General features: G+C 43.0%; 1 protein-coding gene and 1 long non-coding RNA gene across 2 annotated transcripts in view; one reads left to right on the top strand and one right to left on the bottom strand.

Annotated features, from left to right (window-relative positions):
* Ptprg (protein tyrosine phosphatase, receptor type, G) overlaps positions 1 to 23,250 on the top strand; it is a gene marked incomplete at its 5' end in the record, with an annotated part of 676,568 nt that overhangs the window by 188,959 nt on the left and 464,359 nt on the right.
* Positions 10,715 to 15,192, bottom strand: LOC102026783. Its single transcript, XR_264557.1, has 2 exons — positions 15,062 to 15,192; positions 10,715 to 11,868 (listed from the first exon to the last, which is right to left on the bottom strand). It is a non-coding gene; the product is annotated as an uncharacterized LOC102026783 (long non-coding RNA).

Raw genomic sequence — 23,250 nt, 5'->3', positions numbered from 1 at the left:
TTTCATAAACAGGTTTGAGCGCTAAGCATTAAGAACTGCCGTTGCAGATTGTGGCAACAGGGAAGTTCCAGCTTGACAAAATGAGTCTCACTTGATTCACACACCTACCATGATGTTGGAAAGGGAAAACCATGCTAATGTGCATCAGAAGAGTTTCTTCTTCCCTTTTTTATGTATTGGAAATTGGCTGCTTGTGTATGAAAGCATGCCTTGAGATATACAGTGCCATTTAAAACTGTGGACATGGGTTTTGTATAATACCTTCCTTAAGAGGATGATGATGTAAGAGCGTGGAATAAAGGCATAAACCCCCTAAGAACTGAATATGTGTTGGGAAGAAATTACACATGCTAGTCAAGCCAGTCTGCAGGAGATTGAGCATTAATAGTGAGCATCCCAAGAATGGTTAAGCTTAGAAATTCCATTTTAACAGGTAAGAAATAGGCTTGGAGATTGTCTTGGTTGTTTTTCTCTCGTTGCTGAGACAAAATACCCGTTGCCCAGATTTAAGGAAGGAAAGGTTTATTTAGCTAACAGCTTGTGGAGGTCTCAGTCCATACTTGACTGGCTTCAAGGCAGAGTGGCACATGGCACAGGGCAACCATTTATGGTGGCAGAAGATAGCAAAAACAGCAAGAGCAAAATGGCTGTGTGTGTGTGTGTGTGTGTGTGTGTGTGTGTCCCTCCCTTACATTGTATGCAAACTACTTGCCCCAGGGTGGTGTAGCACTCACACCCAACATTGGATAATTCCAACATTGGACTATGTATCAATGAAAATCTAGAAGCCTGCCCCATTATTGCGTGAGGATTTGGGAGGACATGCAGACACAAACCATAGCAGAGATTATTGGGAAAGAATAAATACAGTGAAAAGACTCCCTAATTTCCTTTTGTCCTGTCTGAATGTGCAGAGTAGCACATGCCCTTGCTGGGACAGTCAAATGCAGTTCCGGATCATGCCACGTGCTTCCAAGGAAGGCAGGCAAAAGTGTTCGCATTTGAGATCCACTGCTGTAGAGCGTGTGTAAGATAATAAAAGGCCGAATTACTAGGTAGTAAACTTGGCTGTGATGTTTGACCTGACAAGTTTAGGTAGGTAACCCTAAAAGGTTCCTTACTATGAATGAGCAAATCTTAAGTACTTTTTTTTTTTTTAGCCATTTGTCATAATTGTGGTGGATTGGATTTTATTTTATTTCCCTTTACTTTATGTTATGTTGTCCCTGAAAAACATGGGTAATATTGATCATAGCTCAGGTTGAAAATCACAGAACAGGAGATGCCTACTTGATGCCTCAGGTCTGTACGCATCATTGTTTCAGGTGAATGTTGCCTTAGCAGGAGGAGTCAGCAGAGCTTTACCGCACGTTTGCTTATGTAAAGAGTTAAATTGCTGCCTACTTAAAAGAGTAGAAACGGTTGCAATGTATCACAAATATGTCAGACTACAGAATATGCATTCATACACATACGCATAATGTATATATTTTTTGCATGGGAGATGGGACTAATTATGAAAGATTTTCTTAACCTTGCAAGCCCTCTTTCCTTCTTCCTCGCGTTTAATCTGGTTCGCTCAGATTGCCTGTAATTTCTGGGAAGTGCATTTGTAAAGAATTTGAAGTGAACTGTGATTTGAGATTTACTCTGAAAAACAGAGGTTGGTTGGAATTTTACCTTGAATTATCACTTTATAGCTCTTACAGTTATTTTCAAGTGCCTGTCTTAATACCGTTTAGCTCATTGTTTAAGATTTTGGAGCAGAGTAACTGCTCTTCCTTGTTAGTTTTTAATTTTTAAAATCTCTGCTTTTCCTTGATCAGAATGTCTTTCTCCTTGGCATAGAGGGGGTGCTCTTTGTCACACCCCTATTGACCACCCCCCACCCTCATCCCCTGCCAGGTTTTTAAGTTCTGTCTCAGGAGACTTACTGCCTTCCCTTCCCTGTCCCTGGACGTGGGGAAGGTCCGCCTTCTCCTGGTTTCCACCCGGAGACCGCCCCATCTCCCTGTTGGCCGCAGCTTTCTCTTTCTCTCTCTGCTTCTTGTGTACTTGGAGTAGCTGGCAGGTGGGGAGACCTGAGATCAGTGAAAAGGAAGTGCAGTCTTTTTTACACTGAGTAATGCCTTTAAAAAATCAGAACAAAGAGAAAATAAGATGCATTACAGTGAAACTTTGACACTTCGTGACGATGCAGCTTTTAGTTTCTGTGAAGTGGAGTGCAGGTCAGAACATCCGCCAACCCACTCATGCTTTTATTCAGCTCGTGCTTGCTCTGGCTCCAAATGAGGACAGAGACAAGGGGCTGCAGCAACTTGAGAGCTTCGTCTTGGAATCCTTTCTCTTTGTCTGTTTTTAACCACTTACAGAAGTCAAAAGTCACATTAATTTTATATTCTGAGAGTTCTTTGAGATTGATTGAGACTGTACAAGCTGAAGATTGCGTGTGGCTTCTAAGTGCTAGCTCCCATTTGAAGATCGTTAACATACTTAGGCTTATTACTGGAATCCTTTGGCATCCCTTCTACCTTGTTTTGTTTTACAGTTTAATTGCTATGGAGATGAGATGTAAAGCTGATACCAAAAATAATTATTATGCCCACACAGCTTGCATTTCCTACTTTACCTTACTGTGTTCCAATGATCTGTCTCTAATAATTTAAAAATGCAATATGGTGTCACTTTGACACTACTTTTTTCTTTCCTGAGCCGTGGAGCTTTTAGTTTCTGTGAAGTGGAGAAATTGTTGGGGTGGGGTTGTGGACGCTTAAACAGGTGTGGGAGCTGTGGTTACCTCCCAGCCTCCTCCAGGGTCCCTCTTTACTTCTGACTGCAGCCACCCAGGGCAGAACAGGATGGGGCGGATGGGGGGGGGAGGGGAGGAGGGAAGAAAGGAGGAAGGAGATAAATAGGGAGGAGTGAAGTGAGCTCTTCGTCCGTCAGAATCTGTGAAGCCCACCGCCAGAGCTGAATGAGGGGTTCAGGGAAGGTCAGCTTTTAATGTTGTCTGTCACGGTGATGTGTTGGATTATGAAAATGTGTCACAAATCTGCTTAGTCATTTACATCACTTCTTTTCCTCAGTATCTAATTTTTGTATCATTAACTTTTCTTTCTGTTTCATAACCAGCATGCTGTTGTCACAAATCAATCAGTGAAAATCTGCTTTTCTCCAGTCCCACCTCCTTGAGGTAACCAGTTTAACCGGTGCATGCGCACGCACACACACATACAGCTTGTTCTTTGGCAACATTATTCCTTTGTTGATGCTGAATTGATAACCAAATCCTTCTTTTTAAAAATCTTCACATCATTCTATAATACGGATATATCATATTCTGTGCGAACAATTCCCACTGCTGGGCATTTGCACTGTGTCCAGCTGTCCCCCTCCCATTGAACCCAGAGCTTCTGCACTGAGCTACATACCGGCTCTTTTATTTTTATTTTGAAATTGGGTCTCACTAAGCTGTCCGGGCTGAGCGTGAACTTGTGGTACTTCTGCTGCCGACTGTGTCTAGCTTTTTGACACTCCTACTGCAGTACCCACCCTCATGGCCCAGCTGGCAGTTTTGGAGGAAAGATGGTAAAAAAATGGAGCTGCTAGGTCAAAGTATAACGTGGCCTTTGCCAGTGCCCTTTAGTACAAGGTTTTCTGGATTTAATTATTTTTCCATCACAAAGAACAGGAGGAATGAATGAAACAACCCCATAATTTATAGACTACTGTATAAATAAGTGAATTGATCAGCCACGAAGGAATTACTTTTATAGGCAAAGACAACTTTTAGAACATAGCATGTATGGTTTACTGAGCTCAGTAGTAAAACACACAGGGCGTGCCTCAGCCAGCACAGTGGGCCCTTGACTTACAAACTCAGTGTGTTCCCGAGGGTGGGTTGGAACTCAAGTGTCAGTCGAAGGCTCAGGCTGCTCCACACTTCAGTCTCTGTCCTGTATACAGGCAGAGCTCCGGGTCCTTAGAGAGATATTGGCCAGGATCCGTCACTTAACCCCGCACAGGAAAGGATGTTGTAGTGTTCCTTCCAGAACACTTTAAGGGTTAAGCCTGTGTGAGATAGTCGTGCTTCTCTGGCTAGTACAGTGGGGAAGTGTGCCTGGGACTGGGCCGGCTAGTTATTCTTTTGTAAGCTTTGCCTAATCACTTTTGTAGATGATGGTGTGGATATTAATACCCTATTTGGAGTTTCTTGGCACTTGAGAAATTGGCCTTTGTACAAGGAATGTGAGAATTGGTTCTGTAACTATTGCACAAGAGTGCACATAATTCACGCAGCCAGTCAGACCCGTGGCGGCTAAGCAGAGTGACACAGTGGATGGCTGGGCACACGGATGTTGGCAGCCTCAGTCGGATGCAAATCTCATCTGTTGCAGTTTGTTTTCTGTTTTTTGTTTTGTTTTTTGTTTTTTTTTTTTTCCGATACCGGGAACCGAACTCACGACCTTGCACTTGCCAGGCAGGCGCTGTGCCGCTGAGCTAAATCCCCAGCCCCTGTTTTCTGTTTATAAGTCCCGGTGTATCTTGACTACTCTCTTGGGAGATTGCAAAGTTAGAATCATTGTTCTATAATGAGACAGTGTTACAGCCGTTGTCAGTTATGATAGAGACACCATGCGAGGTGCATGGCATGGCTGTGTGGATACAAGCAAAGCAAGGGGAAGGATGCTTGCAGGGTTGGGTCTCTGCCACTGCAACCCGTCTGCGTGTGGCTGTCGAGTAGTTCCTCGAGTTATTAAAAAAAATAGTCACAAAAAGACTGTGAGTTACAACAAGATAGGAACGGGTGCCGAAGTGACCCATGTTGCTCGGTGCTTTGCCTGTCCCCCAAAGGAACGGCTTAAGCTCTTGTTGACGCCCGTCCCATCCATTCCCAGAGTGGCCCTCTCTCTTGGGCCTTCCCTGTTTCTTAATCCCCAGCAGGTAAACTCCTCTCTCTTTTCCCAGTTAGTATCTTTGACTAGTTTGTGATTGTATGTGACATTTTATCTTTTTTCTTTTTTAAAAAATTTTTTTAAACATTTATTTATTATTATTATTTTTTCTTTTTTTTTTATGTATGTGGTGCTGGGGATCGAACTTGGGGCCTTGTGCATGCAAGGCAAGAGCTCTACCACTGAGCCACATCCCTAGTCCGACATTTTATCTTTCAAAGAAAGTTCTTCCAACCTTGGAAAACCTACCTGAGTATAGAAAACCTTGTAAACGTGGCCCCCCTTATGGGCTAAGTGGAGGTCTGTCTCTTTGGCAGTATTAAAATAATGTTCCGGGTGAAATGTTGACCTGAAAAGAGAAATCATTCTTGTGACAATTCAGTTGGTATTAAAAAATTGTATGAAATACCCAGTCTTATAAGTTGCTTCACAGAAATAGCTCATTTCAGCAAAAAGCATCAAAGATGTTTGCTGAGAACGCAAAAGTTTTGATGTCCTCAGTAGATTAGGGTTGTCTGACAACGCCACATCTCCACGGTTTCATCCAGAGCTGCACTAGGGGAGTAAGTAGGAGACGGAAAGATCCGATCTGCTGAGGCAGTGGTGCCTCTGGCCAGTCTCAAAGTACCATTGTGCTGGGGGTTTCTTGGGATGCTTGAGAGCTTTGAGTGTGACTTTATTCCTTGCAGGTGAGATGACATTTTGGACCCCAGAGCCTCACTACGATTGGAATGTCAGTGTAGTTTTATTGAATAGGTTGACATCAGTACTGGTATTTTCTCCTTCTTTGCTAAGCCTTTAGAAACCCTGTAACATTTGATGGTTGTTGATAGAATCAGTTTCTGTCTGTTTTTCACTTTTGTCTTAGACTGTTTGTCCAGACTCTGAAAATTTAAGAGGAAAAGGTACTGTCCATAGTGAAGTATGAAAGTATCTTCTCCCCTGGGACTTAGTGGAGCAGTACTCAATTTCCGACTCAAGGAATTTCGACCCTTTAGCTGGGACGTGTAGGGGTTTGGTGTGTTGTGGTCTCTGGCCTTATATTTTGCCATGGTCTCTTATACTTAATACTTCTGTAGCACAAGCATCTGTCATTCTTGAACATGCGTCATTTGTCTTTGGTACACGTTTTGAATCTAGGGTAGGTCTTTTTTGCCTGTTTAAATCCTCCTTATCTTCAAGGACTATCTCAAGAACCGCTTCTTTACCTAAATTTTACTGGAACTTAAATTTCAGTCCATTTTCTAATTTGAATTGATGATTGCCTGCTCTTACAGCTTTCTTTATTTTTTTTTTGCATCGAATTGCAGCTGACTGTTGACTGATGCGGTATACTTTGCTTTGCAGACTGGCTTGTGGAATTCTTTTTTTTTTTGGTTTTTCTCCGGTACCGGGGACCGAACTCACGACCTTGCGCTTGCCAGGCAGGCGCTTTGCCGCTGAGCTAAATCCCCAGCCCCTGGCTTGTGGAATTCTTGAGGGTCAAAATTTGAGACTCACTGCTCTTTGGATCTGCTGGGCCTAACGTGGTACTCAGAAATGTTCCTAAATACATGTTTGATGCAGTTTATTGAATTAAGCATCTCTGTAGAACATCAGGAATAACCGTTCTAGTCACTAAGCAATGATGTGTTTACAGGGTAGCTTTATTTTATAAAGATCCTTCCTAGCATTGTCCTGTAGAACTTTTAACAGTAACGGGAATGTCTGTTCTGAGCTAACACGGTAGCCAGTAGCCATCTGACCACTGAGCACTTGAGATATGGCTAGTGTGGCTAGAATTTAATTTGATTGATTATATTTAAATTGCTATATATGACTAGTGGCTTCCATGTTAGATGTGCTGGCAGAGAAATAAGATATTTTAGTCTTGATTTTTTTCTTTTGTTTCAGCCTGTGTTAAGCACCTAAGCATTGGTTCATCCCAGGACTCGGGGAATGCTCAGCACGCAGAGGGACTGATGTGATCGCATTGCTCGTTAACACAAGACAGGAAATGCAGTGCTGTCAGGCCAAGCAGGGAAATGCGGAGACAGAGAAGAAGAGTGTTGAAGGCCAAGGACTGTTTGCAGCCTGGACTTTGGAACTGAGGGACAGGATAGGACAGGTGAAGGATGGTATCACAGATGACAGTCAGTGGAGATACATGTACTTTATCAGCCATTGGGTTGGTTATTAGGTGTGGATCTGTTTCTAGTTTTGTGAAGCGTGGCAGATGGTAATCCAGTGGCCTGTTAACCATATCTTTGTTCTAAGAAATCTCCTATATAGTGCAGAGCTTGGAAGTCCTATTGCTTTGTCCATTTCTCTTAGCTCCTACTTGGTAAAATTTTAGGGCTTCAAGCACCAGGTATGTTTATCTTATAGTTGAATTTCCATCCCTACCCCAATACTTGTCACAGAAGGTGCAAAAGAAAACCTTAATGTAGTTGCTGCTCAGGGCACTCTCCACTTTGAAAATGCGATTCATTTGATCCCTGCTCCCACTGGAACACGTCCTTGTGAACAGCCAGGAAAAAAAGCAGTAGGAATATCCCTAAGTAAAACTAATCAGTTGTAGCCATCAAGGAAATGAATTGGTGTGTGATAGATAATAACAGCAGTGATTCACTTCAGCTGATGGTGGCCGCTGATCTCTCATAGTCATGATCAGGTGGGAATAAGAGTTCTAAGCCAAAGGAGCATAAGTACGAAAGCCATAGGGCGGGGAAACTGCGTGCTTGCTCCGTCATCACCATGAAGAACGCGGTGGTCACAGTAAAGCGTTGAGTGTGGATGAGTGTGAGGTGATATCTGAGAGGGAAGGAAAGAGGCAGAAAAGAGAAGGATCCTGCAGAATCTTGTAGGATATGTTAAAGTAAATACAATCCTAAGGTTGATCCTAAGTAGCAGTACTGCCATTCATTTTAAGTGTATTTACACACAGGAGCAAACGTTCAAAGGAAGGAAAGTTTGTAAAGTTTTAGTCGTCATAGAAGCGTAGTGAGTACTTTTTCTGGTCAGGCATGCTGCTATTTTGAGATACATTTATTTTATCCATAGATTAAAATCCATTAGGAAACTGCAGAGAGTTCTGCATCCTCCTGGGAGTGCTTGAAGCTAAGTAAATGGGGGGAACATCTGATGAATCCTTGGAGAGACAAAAGTGGAGGAGATAATGCTGCACAAGGAGGTTTTGACTCCAGGTCTAATTTTCAGAGTGAGCCTCCCTGCGAGAGGCAGTAATTGGCCAGAAGAGTGTGATTGCTCCTAATTGCCTTCCTAATTACGCGGGCCGGTGTTGGGGGCCGAAGGCCTGGTGCTTGGCACTGTACATCATGATGACTTATCCCTGGAGAGCTGAGACTAAAATATCTACCAAGGATGAGCCTATTTTCACAGCCCTCCAACCAGTGCAGATGCAGACAGGAGAAACTGAGAGATGGAGGTTGTATAAATTGGCTGTTGTGGGTAGGCACAATCTAGCTCAGAGAGGAGACTTCCCACCAAACCTTCCAGCGCTGGGGAGGCTGGTTTCCTGACTGCCGTGTTGTAGCCCTTGCTCGGTGTCATGGGCTGTGCCAAGAGTGGAGGTAGCGTAGGTGCTGTTGTTTTCTTGCCCATCTTTTCCCTTTTCCTTTCCAATTACTTTGGATTTATCTTGTGCACAGTGGTGCCCCATCCGTCTTCGGGTGTTCCGGGGCCACGGAACCTGCATCTGGCCATCCGGAAGGACTGGGGTGGAGGGATTCCTGCTTGTTAGCCAAAGGCTTTGAGCCAGTAGCTATCGGACTTAGATTATCAGCTGCTTCCCTGACTTGTTCCCCACATTCCATTAGTTCTGGATCATCTCCCACATGAGTTACTGATACTTGAATCTTGGGACCCCAGATTAAGATGCTCTGTCTTAAGAAAAATCAATAGCAAAATCAAATAGCCACGGAGCTTTATTGCCAGACACGGCCGTCGCGTGTGAACCCTGAGTGCCTTTCTCTGAATAAGACAAAGTCAAGGAAGTGTACAGTGTGCAGTCAAATGATGTCGTTTATCAAACTCAGTCATTTAATCAGCACCTCTGAGTAAGGAAGATCGTGCTTTGCTTTGTCGTTTTGTGACAGTGATCGTTTTAGGATTCTAGAAAATATCTTGGTCTTGGTGTGTGGAGTGTTGGATACTTAGACCTTCAGTAAAAATTTCAAGAATGGTTCATCAAGCTATTGTGACACTGATTCGCTGGCAAAATAGAGTTGTTTCTAATGTTCAGGTCCATTTGGTCTTCATGTGTTTTGTGTACCTGGGGTTTTTAATGTCTTTAATGAGTTTCTAACAGTTGAAAATTCGGGATAATTTTGAAGCCCAGTGTTAACGTCTTCCTTCAATTATATGCAGTGTCCATATCCTTAAACGTAACAACGTCAGGCAGTGTCCACAGTGCCTCCTTCTGTTCCTTACTGCTCAGTAATATCTTGAACTCAGCCATAGTATTATCTGTCTGGTTCCCATGAGACAGTTAAATTTGCATCCATGATCTAAGAATTTGTTTTCAGTTCATTAACTGCTGAAAAACTTAATTCTTGGGCACTCCTGCCAATTAGCTTTAAGCATGAAGATAAAAGATCTATGAAATTAAAATGTGAGCCCATGTCCATCCGTTTTGTTGTAGAGGGTGATCTACTTGATAGTGTGATATTATAAGTTAATGGGATTTTCTTAACCAAAACATTGATTAGTTCAGCGCTGTCCCTGAACTTGCCCCCGGAGGGAGCTGGGAGAGATTTGTGTAATTATGCAGCTCTTAAAGTATCCGACTGGATTCTCTTTCGTTATGTTAGCTAATTTCAGATCACTTGGAATGTCTGCTAAAAAGCTGGAACACATGGGTGTGAAAAGGTGTTGGTGGACAGGCTCAGGGGTGACTGCTGCAGGAGGAATAATGCCCCCCAGCTCTGTCTTGTGTAGAATTTAGTATTGATTCTCTCCCCATCTACATTTAAAAAAACTTCATAAGCTTTAGCAGCAGAAGAGCTAATGAATTTGCACATTATATCGTACAGAATAATTTTAGTTAAATGAACTTTTCAGATACAGCATTGCAGGATGACTGGATGTATGAGTGTTTAGTCTGTTTTCTACAGCTAAACGATAGCTTAAACTATAACTGCATTTGGACGATTGCCTTTTGATTATTTCTAATCTGATCTGTTTTGAAACTAATCACTGTGTGATGTATGGGTCAATGAATTCGAAATAGATGCCATCCCTGACCCCTTCACCAAATAAAATTCTGTCTAACAGCATGGTAGGATTTTAGCAGTGTAACACCTATCTAGCTTTGAATGTAGACAGTTGATTTTCAGGTGAATGATTATGAGGATGACCAGTACTAAAGGAACTGACTTTTATTTGCAATTATTCTTCCTGTTTTTCCTAATAACATGATTTAAGTTGTGAGCCCCTCTCTTCAGGCGGAGATGACTCGTGCTGTCTCTGAACGCTTTTTACCACAGCTGTGGACAAAATCAGGCAGTGAGCAGGTGCTTTGTTTTGGCTCTTGTTTTGATATTGAGAGACACAGTTGTCCAGTTTCACAATGACTTTAAGACCTCCGACACCTGAGGCAAGGTTCTTTCTGCCTCCATCTTCCTTTGGCTTTCTGTGAAGCTGGTACTAAAGATGAACTCTCCAAAATGTTCCTCTCTCACCTCCCATTTCCTCAACGTCAGATTTTGTTTTCCAGGGTATATCCTGGGCACTTTGACAAACCACTCAGTGCCATTTAATAATAAATGAACACAATGCTTTATTTATCAATTTAGTCTTGTGTTAAGTCAGTAAGTAAATTGAGTACGAACCATCAAGCCAGGCTAATGAAGCCAGTCATCTTAGTTGGTGTGAAAGACAGCTTTTGAGCATATCTTGTCACCAGTGGTTCATTTACAAGTGGGATGTGTGCAAAGAAGTTTGGTGTACAGCTAAGTAAGACTGCTGAGCACATCCGAAACTGTGATATTTTAAGGAGGGGAGTAGTTGGAGTTGTTGGTTGATGTAGGGTGGTCCTATGCGAGAAGAGGGGAAGAGTGTTAAGGGGAATTATGTAGCCTAGTTAACCTAGTTGGCCTCCTAGAACTTTTCTTGCTGTTGTGATGTTTAAAGCCAAGATTCTAGCCAGCATCTGCTCTGTCTTCCAAGGTGGTAGTGGTGCGAGTGGAGTTTATTTCACTTGATATGCACTTATAAAAATTTATTTATTGATTGATTATCTAATTCGTGCCAGATACTGTCATGTGCTCTGAAGCTTTTAAGCAGTGTTCTTTTTTGTAGTTGAGACAGAAGAGAGACAGATGATAATTCATGTAACACCATCATAACGATAACTACAGTAATCGAGAAATAACATATACTGTTATAGGACCCGGCTTGATGTGCCCCAGGTGGGGCTTGGTGGCCAGCGAAGTTGTGTGAGTGGTGGTGGGGCCATGGGTGGGAAAGGTTGAGGATGGTGTGTCTTGAAGGTTGAGCGGACATCATGTTGGAGTGGGGTCAGGGGGTGCAGGTACCATGTTTCATGCAGTAGAAAACCCCTGAGCAAGGAGTGGAGAGCAGAACTGGTCTGGCTTGTGCTGGGGAGCCGCAGACAGGTCCTGGGCCGGCGAAGGAACGTGAGGGCCGGGAGCAGAAGAAGATGAGTTTGAGCTCCCAGCAGACACCCTGGTGCAGAGCCTTTGTGTTAGGTTTTAGACTTTGAAACAGAGAATCACGAAAGGCGTGTGTATATGCAAGGCATTGGGTGGCTTCTCTGGTAGGGCGCAGGTCCAGTTGGTCATTGGCCATTTGAGCCTGAGGCCTGGGCTGGGGTCAACACGTGGGTCTAGCTGCGATGACGGAAGGAAAATGTGTAGAGTGATGTCCCGGAGAATCGCTAGGTTTTGAGGAGCTGAAAAAGGAACAGAAACCACAGAAGTAACACTAGGAATGGTAAAAAGCAGTTAAGTCACTGTCGAGTGAGCCAGAAGATGCTTAGAAACTTTTCAAGAGGAGCCCCACCCCCAGGAGCCTGCCCACCTATGCCCTGCAGGTGGGGAGAAGGGCATCACGGAGGGGCAGGGCCTGGGGATGGAGTGAGGCAGTACTTCCCTGGGGAGGAAGCATCTTTTAGTCAGTCGATGGTTTTCTTCCCTTCTTCATTTCTTTAAGATAGTAATTTCTTAATGTGTGTGATAATATGTACATATTCTTGATTCTACAAAGGCATATTTTTAAACTCAGAGAAGAGAGACAGCCTGTAAGGACTCGAGAGTTACTCCCGGAAGAAATAATATGGATGGGGAAATGAGGCTCTTAGCAGGTGGCACTGTGTCGCTCTGAGCTTCTGTGGGGTGTGAGTAGGTCTAGTTGGTGTCCTGCGGGCACTATTAGGACATTAGGAGCCTGATAATTTCACTGAGTGACCGTGGTCTGTTCCTTCTGCCTCTCCATTTTCACGTATAGAAAGAGTATCATTAATAACCAAAATGATCCATTTGCTGTCATTATTAGATACAACTCTTTTCCAAGAATTTAGTATGCACCTCCTTGACCTTTTTTGGAATTAAAAATTACCTTGAAAATTTACCTCTACATCTTTAATTTCTGTGGTGTGCTCAAGAACAGTTTAATTTTCTGAAAACAGATGAATTTAAATTTAGAGAGTTGAAGGTCGTAACCCAGCAGTGATAACTCAGCTAATGAAATATTCATTTCCAACTACGAAGTGGCACTGTATATCAATATGTTGTCACTGTCTGTCATTATTACGTAGGGCACAGATATATTTATGCATTTATAAATAGCTGAGAGGGGAAAAGGAGGCTAATTACATGCAAGAATGCTACAGAAATTGTCATGGCTCTGCTTCTAATGGGCAACTGCTAACCATTTTTCCAAGCCACGTTTGTGAATTAAGTGTAGGTTCTGCACATTAACCTCCGGTGTATTTGGTTTTTAGAATGATGCAGTTAGAGGGCGGGCCATTCAGGAGATATACGTGCTTTTTTTAGGTCACGTTCGCACCAGGGGTTTGTTTATACAAATGTACAGTGAAGTGTGCAATTTAGCACTTACCTAGGAAAATTAAGCCGAAAATACTTTGGTTTGAAAAATCTAGAACATTGTAGAAGAGATATATATTTATATAATTAGCTTCACCAATTAAGAATGAATTTACTTTAGCAAAAATCAATGTAATTATCCAGATAATTCAGGCTAATTAAAAGTCCTTCCCAAATCCTTAGACCTTCATTAGCTGCATGTTTCTGGCAACAGTAGATTTTTTGGTGTTAAATTAGCTTTATAATTTGTATCAGTCTTGCTCTGTTTTTCTGGTGTAGACCTGGCATCAACTGATATGCCTACTTGATAAATAGATGTCCTTCAGGGGGAAAATAAAATGGCAAGTGTGAAACATTGCACGTCAAATCAAGAGCACAATGATGTTTATACTGACCAATCTTAGAATATAGAGAATTTATACCCAGTGGCATATTAACACAGTAGAGAATTTATAAAAACCCTGGAAAAAGAGTTGCAGATATGTGTAGGGTTCTACAACGATACTTTCATGAATAATCTATGTTGTGTACACACACTAGCGCACCACAGGCGTCAGGGAATCAGGGTCAGTTCTCTCAGCCCCCTCCCCTTCCTTTGATTCCTCCTGCTCTCGTAGTCTGAAGGTAACCATCTCGGCTCCGCAATCTGGCCTTTTCCGTCACTCCCTTAAAACAAAATGACGGCTTCTGATTAGCTTTATAAATAAATCCACCGTAAGTGAACCTCATGAGTAGACTCTTAAAATTATGTGCTCCTCTGGCTTTTTTCTTGGCATTTACTGTGGAATTACAAAACAAACATATTTTCCCCATAATCTGAGGGAGTGGGGTAGGTGATATTAGATGTGTGCCTCTTGGTGGTGGTTCAGAAAACAAGAGATTTGCCTCGGGCACTTGGCGTTTCGTTTCAGCTTCTGAAAATTACATTTTGTTCTTTTTGTTTTTCCTGGTTGTTTCAAGCTCTTCTTGTGAGAAAAGAACAGAGATCGCAGCAGGGACTCAGTTCATGGCATGGAAGCCGCATGATACAGCCAAACTTCCATCCGGCATGCGGCTGTGGATTGACCTGACACGTTGAGCCTTGAGAGCTATTTTATTAGAATATCCTTGTCCTCAAATAAAGTGATTGGTAAAGAAGGGATGATGGTGATATCTGATTGCTAGTGACCGTCCCTGTTTTTCCTTTCTGTCAATTGGACCTTTATGTTTAGAGGGCTTTGAGAAAAATGTTAAACGCCCATATTGTTTAGTATAATTACTGTAGGAACCCCAGGATCCTTAGAGAGGTCAAGATAAGGAAGAGACACAAAAGAGAGAAGAAATCCACTCCGCAGCAGGGTATTTGGTGTTGGTAGTGTCAGGAAAGGCAGGAATCTTACTTTGGAAAAAAGGCCTGCTTTTACCTTTGTGCTCCTATTTTTATCTTTATGCCTCATGATTTTTTTAAATTACCAGGAGTGACATATGTCTATCAAGTTTTGAGACTAATATATTTAAAGGTAATTATTCTACTGATTAGATCACAGAGATTTAGACTATGCTAAAAACCGATATAAATGAGCATTGTGCGTTCGCAGTGCCCCATGGGAATAGAAACCACACCCACTGAAGCTGTGCTCGGGAGGCGGGGAGCAGGTGTGCTCTGAATTCTTGCCGCTGTGTTCTTCCTTGGCTCAGCACTAAGCAGAGGGCAGTTAGCGCTTTTAATGTATGTCCCCAAAAGGAAACAAAGAGGACAGGACATCCTTGTCCTCAAATGAAGTGACTGGTGAAGAAGGGATTATGGTGATATCTGATTGCTAGTGACCATCACTGGCTGCTTTTCCTTTATGTCAGTTGTTAAAGTTAAGCAAATGCAAACCACATACTGGAAATTACTGAATTTATGCTGTTATACTCGCTTTTTTGCCTTGTTTTTGAGCACATCGAGGGCATCTTTGGTAAAGCGTATTATCTGTGCCGGAAAGGCCTTCCTGTGCTTAGTTTTAGTGGCTGGCTTGTTGGGAACAGTAAGGATTCTGAGTGCTGTCATTACCGTACCTCTTCTCGTGGTCTGTGAAATCTGGTGTCTCTTCACCTGCTTGCAAAAGGCCTTCTGGGGAGCTCCTCGGTCTTGACCCCTGACCAGTGGGCCGTAAATGTCTCCCTTTGCCTGTTCTTGACTGTACTATTTTTGCTTTTTCTGAAAGTATTTAATTTTGGAATGATGGACATTATGTCACAATGGTTCCTTTGGAATTGTTAAAGTCAGATTGTTCTTAGACACTTCTAAAAGGGCTGATTTATTGACTTGATGGCCGTAAAGTGTTTTCCCTTTATTAAGGAAATTGCCTTCTTAGCTAGGCTTTGGTGGCCATGATGGCTTTTGCGATCTCTTATCCAGTGAAGGTCTCCTATGTGTCTTCAGATTATGCCACTTACTCCCCCAGGGTACCGTCTCCACTGGTGCACCTTTGTCTTGACAGTGGAGCCCATGGAGAGGGGACTGCCAGCTTGGGTGTGGTCCAACAAAAAGAAGAGATCATTTCGAATATTCAGTGTCCACGGTGCTCGTTTCCTGTTTGCCTGCCTGGTGCCTCTGTCCTCAGAATCTGACATGGGACAACTTCTGTTCTTGTCCCACATTGTAGTGATTTATTCACATCTTTCTGTTACTTTCAGTATCAGTGTGTACTGTAGCAGGCCTCCTAAATACCATGGCAGGGATTTACATTTTGTTCCTGAGGATTAGGAAGGTTGTGGTGTCTTGGACTACTAAATAGATGATTACTGTTTCAGACTCTGTTGTCCAGAGTGCATAGGGTTACAGAGGGAACTAATGAGACTGAGATATTTTATCAAAATACTAAAATTTGTGACGGGCAGTACGTAAACATTTTATTAACACCTTATAAGTTGTTCCAGCAGGTTGAACCGCTATCATAATACTAAGGTTGCCGTGCGTGCCTGTGGCGTTTTGAGATCTTGCGGCAACCGTGCAGTGATTTCTGATCAGGATAGATCCTCAAGTGCTGCAAACGGCTCTATGGCTTTCCCGCCCTACATTCATATTCGAAGAGAATACTAAATGTTAAATTCAACAGCTGGTCTGCGATTACTGAAAAGTAAAGATGAGTTTCTGCTCTGTTGCAAAGTCACAGATCACTGGGATTGTAGCAGTGCTTTGCTCTAGACGAGGTAGGAGTGGCAGGCTTTTTCTCTAAAGAGCAGCATGCCAAGTAATTTTGGTTTTGTGAGCCCGATGCATTTACCCAGCTCTGCCTCATGAAAGGAGCCGTCCATGATACCTTAACAGTTATTTGGGGCTGTGTTCTAATAAAAGTTTATTTAGAAAACAGAGGGCTGGATTGGCCCAGGGGTGATAATTGGCTGACCTCTTTTAGATAAGGCTCTTCTTGACAAGACTCATTTCCCTTTCTGGCTGACCTGTCCTTACTTTGGTCTTAATCCTGGACGCTGTTGTTACACTGCGTCATACCCCAGCTGGCCCATGTCTGGGGCTTTGCTAAGCTACTTTTACATTACATTTGGTGTTATGAGCATTGTTTCTTGAGCACTGGTGTGTCTCGTTTGCTACAGTACAAAGGTGATAAAGACGTACGCTCTGCTCGTGCGGAACCTCATACTGGTTAAGTGTAAGTAGTGTACTTGTACTCAGTCATCGCTGCAGTAGTGAAGCGCAGAATGTTACCAGAACAATGGGCACGACAAACACGATAGTGTATTCCTCCTTTGTGAAATCATCCCTTGCTTGGCTTACAGTACTTTTTATAGAAAGTTTTTTAAACTTTCTATATCTAAGTATCCTCATTCCTATATTTTATTTGAAATTGGCAAAAAGTCTGGATATTATAAATGTTTAGATTATGGTAATAGAAGTTTATTCACAGATAAAGGTAACATACTCCTTTGGGGGTCTTGTTCTAAATGAGTTGGGTATCGTTTGGGTCCTTTATTGTAAATAAGATGATATAGAGGTAATGCTTAAAATGTAGTCTTCAAACCCTGGCAGAATAAAGCTCACTCGTGGATTAGGTTCCCACACCTGGTGTATCTTGCCCTAGTGGGCGTCCTGTACATCCCCTAATTAGTGCTCCTTTTTCGGCAGCAATTTCTAGGCACCACCAGGGTCAGGGTGGTCACTGACCATCTGCTGTGCTTATTCCAAGCTGTCCCTCAGCTCGCTGGGTAGATGTGTGATCCATCACTTAGACGTCCTGTCCTGGGCAGTGGGGTGAACAGGAGAGCTGTGCTTAGTTTTAGTGCCTGGGTTGTCACTCTGTCATCTCATTTCCGCACTTAGGGAGCTCTGCGGATTGTTTCCTCCAAATTGTAGAAGTCTTTGTCCCCAGATGTTCCTGGATGTGCTCCTGGGTGGTAGACCAAGTAGGACCACTGCCTTCTTCCCTTCTCTCTTGTTCCCTCCTCAAGTTCAAGGTACATACGCGAGCCCTCTTCATTACCATCTTGGGCACCTGTTTATTATAAACCTGCAGTTGAACAAAAAAATGTTTTAGTCTGGTGGTTTGCATTAAAATTAAACTTGATGACAAAACTCAGACCATGTGTTATTTTGCTGAAAATGTCAATATTTAATTCATTAGAGCTTCTAGAATTAAGATTAAGAAGCATCATGGTGAAATAAGGTTTTGCTGATATTTTCTGACCTTCATGGATAAAATATCTTCTTTTTGGCTAGCATTGTATGTAAGGCTGTAACTTCCCTTACATATGCACATGATGGAGTGCTGGAGCAGAACCTTTATAGCTATTTACTTTGCCCTTGGTTTTGCAAATAGCTTCACCAAAGCATCATAAGACCACTCCTCAGGCTCAGAATCCCTTTCATCTCTAATATTGTTTGGTTCTTTTGACTTTTGTGTGGGGTTTTGGGTATTTTTCCCCCTGAAATTCAGTTTTTACATTGTGATTTAACTATGTTATCTGAGTAAGTCTTTCATCTCTGCCATAGGTAGGTAATTGATTTGTTGATAGGAATTTGAATATCAGTAAGATAAACTATGTAAAATCAGACTTCTAAAAATCTTTTGTGTGGTAGCAAGGAAATCGTTGGTTAAAATGAATTACAAATCTGCATCTCTTTTTTTCTTCTTATGTCAAGATGAGATATTGGTCATCCATTTAAGACAATAATTGTCCAATCAGTGGTTGTAATATTGCTAAGTTATTAATGAAACAAGAAAGCAGTATGAGGCAATTATTTTGACTTGACTTCTCCACATATATTTATATATGATAGACCCTCCACTGTTTGATTTCAAGCTTTGAAGGTAGTTTTAGGAAGGTAGAAACCATACTTTTTCAGTAGAGCAGGAAAAGCAAAAGTCAGCATTTGCCTTGGCTACTTAGAATATTTTGTCTCAGATTTTGAACGTGGGCTTGCTCCCACAGAGACTGAGATGTTATTTCCTCTTGCAAAGATAAATTCCTGGAGACATGTTGTTGCAGCCTTTGATTCAACATCATTAGTGATTTCAGGAATGAAAGGCAGCCGGTTACTTAGCGCACCTGTTAGAGGCCTGCTATGTGGATGCGTCTGTACCAGTCTCAGTCCCCGGGCCTGATATATTTCTAATAACGTTATTTATCACAGTCAAAGGACTGTTTTGCACGTTGGAAGTCTCCGATTTAGTTGGGTTGTTATTTAGGTGCTGCTCATATGCGGGGTATCACATACTCATAAATTTATTTGAATCTCAACTGAGTTTTGGGTTTGTCAATGATTTGCAAAGGGTTAAGGGAAGAAAAAGACAGGAAAACATGTTCAATGAGTCTTCATAGTAATAAGCAGAATTCTGAGTTCAAGAAACTGGATTCCTCGGTGTTGCGAGCTTGCAACACTGATTCCTCGGTGTTGCTTGGATTTCTGTGTCAGTGGAGGTCAGCGTGCTGGGTGGCAGGGTCTGATTTCTGATGTCTGGTGCAGTGTCACCCATGGGGCCCTGGCAAGCACACGGCTGCTGAACCCATCCCCTCCCTAGCACAGGAGACTTCGTAGCTTGAGGCTGCCCTTGGTGGCCCGTGTGATGCGTGCCGCATCACGCCCAGCTCCTGACCCTGCCGCCAATGAGTTTAGGAACGTGGGTTGAAACTCAGCTGTGCTTTTTCATGTTTTCTTTAATTTTTTTTTTTATGGCATTTTTTAAAAAATAAAGGCTTTGAGGTGACACATGAAACATGAGACAGGTTGAGTGGTTGTAAGGACGGGGGGCACTTCAGGGCTCTGGGTTTTTGGCAGTGTTGAGGACTAGACCCAGGCAAACACCAGGGTTTGTCTCTTTGTTGGTCTGTTCCATCTCTGCCTGTCCCCGGGGCCCTGGGGGTGCCCCACTCTTTCCTCTTCTGGCAGTGCTGCCTATCGAGGTGGCCGGAACAGGCCTGGACTGCTCGCTTAGCCCGGTCTCTTTCTCGTGAAGGGGGCGTCACCCAGGCTGGTGGAGCGCCTGGCTGCAGGGATGGTGTCTTGACAAACCTGTGTCTCCCCAGGGCTGCTTAGAGTCTTCTGTAGTTTGCAAGTTTCCTCCCAAACCTAGAGTTTGTTTTCTTCTGTGTGTGTTTGTCATCAAAGGAGAGTGCAGTGTAGTTTTGGCTTTGTGAACGCGACTTCTTGCTCTGAAATGCAAAACAGAATCAGACGCCTAACACGAGCTCTTCTGCTCTCTGGAGTGAAGCCAGGAACCTTAATTTTAAGTTATTTGAATTTGTTGCTCTAGTTTTCTTTTTCTTGGGTTTAGATTTATGCCTCTTTCACTTAAAAGGTAGCCAAGGAATACACTAGGGGAGTGACCCAACATGCCACTGATTTTTTTTTTTTTTTTTTGGTCTGTTTGACACAGGTTTCACTATGCACTTCAGGCTGGCCTTGAACTCACTTTGTAGCCCAAGCTGGCCTCAAACTCACAGCGATCCTCCTGCCTCAGACTCCCGAGTTCTGGGATTACATGTGTGTGCCACCATGCCTGGCTCATGCCACTGATTTTTAACAAATAACAAGCTACTACTACTACTACTAGTGCAAAACCTTCACCTGTTAACTGACAGGAGTGTAGGCACGGCTTTCTGCATGCTGTGTACTTGTCTTTTCTCTAGCCACTGCCTCCACTTCTTTCCAGTTCATGTTTAGCTAAAAGGAACAGAATTAATTCCTAGTTTGGCTGGGCTGTGAAAAAGAATCATCTGTTCTGTTTCTCTCAGCCATACAGAAACAAACAGCATTTTGATTATTCATTTAGAGCGGCTCAGATGTTTTCCCCCGGCATGTGTAAGTTGTTTCCACCACATATCTTGTTGGAGCAAACTGATTCTGCTCGGGGAGGGGGCATCCCCAGAAGTGGGTAGCACGGCAGGTTCTGTGTATCTGCGGAGTGCGAGGGACACACTGCTGGGTGTAGTTTGCCCAGCTGCCTCATCTTCTCGGCACAGAAGGTCATTTTTGCATTAATGCTGTTTTCTAAATCTTTTCCTTTCCAGTACTTTTCCCCATTTTCCATCCCTGTTACCATCTGAATTTTTAAAAATCAAAATAGGACTGATCATGATTGCTGCGATGACGTGCGTTTTGCATTTTTCCCAAAGGACGCGTTAGAATTACTATTATTTTTAAAGTCTCCTTGTCTTTATTTGTATGTTGCCATCTGCTCGGTTAAGTCTTCTCAGATTGTTTACGATTTCAGTTCTCCCTCCATACATTTCTCGGCATTTGGCTCTTCTTTTTTGACACAATAGGTCAGGCTTACAGAAATCTGGCCCCTGTGTAATTTGACTTTTTCCATAGTCAACATACCGCCTATGCCTTCCGCAGTCTTTCATCTCTTAGGTCGTTGAGCAGATGTTAACTGTTTAAATATTTTGTTGTTTTGGTGTAAAGAAAATTGAAATGTAAGACGTCAGTGATAGCATGCTTTGCTTACACCATAGCAGATTGCAGCTTATAAGTTGAATATGCAAACGTCTTTGAAACATTCCCTTGTGCATTTTTTTAACCATAATCTACAGGTTCCGTACTCCAAAATGAGTAAATGCATTAAGTTATAATGAAGATTTTTGTGGAGGCTGAAGTATATCTAAAAACGTGTATTTTTGGTCCTCTGAATTGGTTGTCAGCTGTAGGAATTTACCTGGAATAGACTCAGGCTTCCACACAAGAATGGGAAAGGTACAAAAGCAATCCCAGACCTTACCCGTTTGCAGGGGAAATGACACGCTCTCCTGCACTGAACTGCACCACTTGTGCCATCCTATACCAAGGTGTGTCTCCATCTCAGTCTTTATTCGGAGACAGGGTCTCACTAAGCTTCCAGAACTGGGCTCAAACTTGCAGTCTTTCTGCCTTAGCCTCCCAGAGTGCTAGAATTACAGGCATGGGCCACCATGCCTGGCTCTGGTTCATATTAATGGTGGCAGTCTACCTCCTTTGGACATAATATAAATGGCTAAAATAAGTGAATAGTTGGTTGTTGATGTTGTAAAGTCAACTAGGAGTGTGACATCCCTTTTAGCGACGGTAATGGGAGCAAAGTATTTAGAATGAAACCCTTTGTGCACGTGACCTGTTCCTTACCCTGAGCCAGGTGTTGAATTTACCCTTTCAACCAGCCGTGTGTGTTGCTCTGTGGTTATCTCCTTTCTATAGATGAGGAAGCAGCTCCTCTAAGGTCAGACAACTAGTAAGTAGTGGTGCTGGGCTTTCGGCCTTGCTGGTCCGTGACCTTGGCCTCCGTGGTAAAGGACATGGGAGACTACAGGTTGTCGAGGCGAGAACATGCAGCATCACCGCTCTTAGTTTCTTCCAGCTGGGAATGTAGATGGGAACAGAATCTAACTAAGGTTGAGGTTAAATGATATAACACAGATGTTCGCTGGAAAGCCGTCAGTAAATACCAGCAGTTGACGTTACTTTTAAGGCTATTGGTTCCTATTACACTACAGAACTTTTTATATGCCATGCCTCCTGTGCCATTACGGAGTCACCTCTGGATGGTAAAAGTTCATTATGGCTTTGTGTGTAATCATATCTCTGTGGATAATGCACCACTACCTCTGTCTTCCATGATATATTAAATAATTGAACAGCAGCAGATATTTCCTTTAACTTAATTTGGATTTCTTCTTTGGCCTGGTCTCTTCCAGCCAAAGGAGGAGAAATTTGTAGCTCGGGCCCGCTGGTTGAAAGTGGACATTAATATTAGCAAATTCCCTTTAATAATCATCGCATTAAGTTTGATGACTAGAGGGGACGTCCTCGTAGCTTATAACGGGAGAGTAATGTCTCTGGGAGACAAGGGAGCGTTTCCCAAGTGTTAACTGCGGAGCAAGATGAAAGAGCCAGATAACCTGGGAGACTGGTGGTTGGTGTTGCTAATCCGGTAGTCTAAGCTCTGATAACTCCTGGTAGGTTTCCTGAGCATTCATAGCCCTTCAATCTTTGCTGCGCAGATATAAAAGAAAGATTGTAGGAACCTATCCTGGGGCCAAGATTATTGCTACTTCTTCCTCTTACGTGACTCAAAACAAGAGAGGACAGTAATAAATAATGGCTCTGATCTTGGGGTTATTGAGGAGGAGTCTCTGAATCTGGCAACCAGCAGAGCTGATAGGGCCTGATACAAGAGTCGAAGTTGGCAGGGCCTGGACCCTTAAGGCGGTAGAAGTCACCTAGAAGGGGACAGGCCCGCCGAGTGCTTTGTCAGGGTGAAGGTACAGGCAAGTGTCAGAAGACTTGGGGGCACCGGGAGTTGCTCTGTTGTGCTCTTTGTCTGGAGGTCTGGATCTTTAGACTGTGGGTGGTTCCCTTCGCTTCTCCTCTGCCGTCAAACACCCTTCTTGGTACTGGGGATTTACCAGAGTCTCAAGCGTGCTAGGGAAGTGCTCTACCAGCAAACTGTATCCCTCGTCCCTTTCATTGTATTTTGGAGTAAGTTGCCCAGTCTGGTCTGGAACTTGCCGTGCTTCTGCCTCAACCTCTGAGTAGTTGGCATCCCAGCTGTGCACCACTGTGCCTGATTTCTCTCCTTCAATCACAAACGGCATGTTCAAGAGTCGTCTGATGTGTGGCATGTTCCCAGGACTCTTTCCTGAATGTGTTACCTTAGTTGTTGTTGCTATTAAGTTGTTTATCCCCCTCCCCTCTTTATATACTAAAGCAAAGATTTTCCTCAGTGTCTTTTCTGGCTTAACCAGGGTGTGGTATATATATGAATTGTCTTGTG

Source organism: Chinchilla lanigera, unplaced genomic scaffold (assembly GCF_000276665.1).
Source record: "Chinchilla lanigera isolate Chin_1 unplaced genomic scaffold, ChiLan1.0 scaffold00116, whole genome shotgun sequence".
Lineage (NCBI taxonomy): Eukaryota > Metazoa > Chordata > Mammalia > Rodentia > Chinchillidae > Chinchilla > Chinchilla lanigera.
Note: the sequence above shows the minus strand (reverse complement) of the source record. Positions and strands in the feature narration are given on the sequence as shown.